Here is a 549-nt window from a genome sequence, read left to right as displayed (position 1 = left end):
CACGCTGTTCAACGTGCGCCCTACACGAGTCCAGCATCGGTGCCCATGAGTGGCGCGAGACGACGGCGATGCGATGGTGGCGAGTTGTGACGGTAAAGGTCGTGGCGGTTGTGGTGAAGCGGTGGTTGTGGTTGGTGGTTGATGTTGTGGTTGTGGTGATGGCGATTGGTCCAAAATAAAGATAGTGAAAGAAAAACGGCTATCCTGAAGAGTCGCAGCACGTATAAATGACATGTATTCCCACTAGACAACGGGTTTGGGCCTAACTACACATGTACTTACCGAGATACCTCACCTAAGGGACCTGAATGGTGGTTTGCGAATCTGGTAACCACAACAATATATATATGTACATATATATATATGTATATATATGTATATATGTATATATATGTATATATATGTATATATATGTATATATATATATATATGTATATATATATATATATGTATATATATATATATGTATATATATATATATGTATATATATATATATATATATATATATATATCTATATCTATATATATATATTTATATGTATATATAT

The sequence above is a fragment of the Eptatretus burgeri genome, chromosome 2 (genome assembly GCF_056783735.1).
Source record: "Eptatretus burgeri isolate ZD-2024b chromosome 2, Ebu_testis_v1, whole genome shotgun sequence".
Taxonomy (NCBI): Eukaryota; Metazoa; Chordata; class Myxini; order Myxiniformes; family Myxinidae; genus Eptatretus; species Eptatretus burgeri.
The sequence above is the reverse complement of the archived record's forward strand: the minus strand, read 5'-3'. Positions refer to the sequence as shown.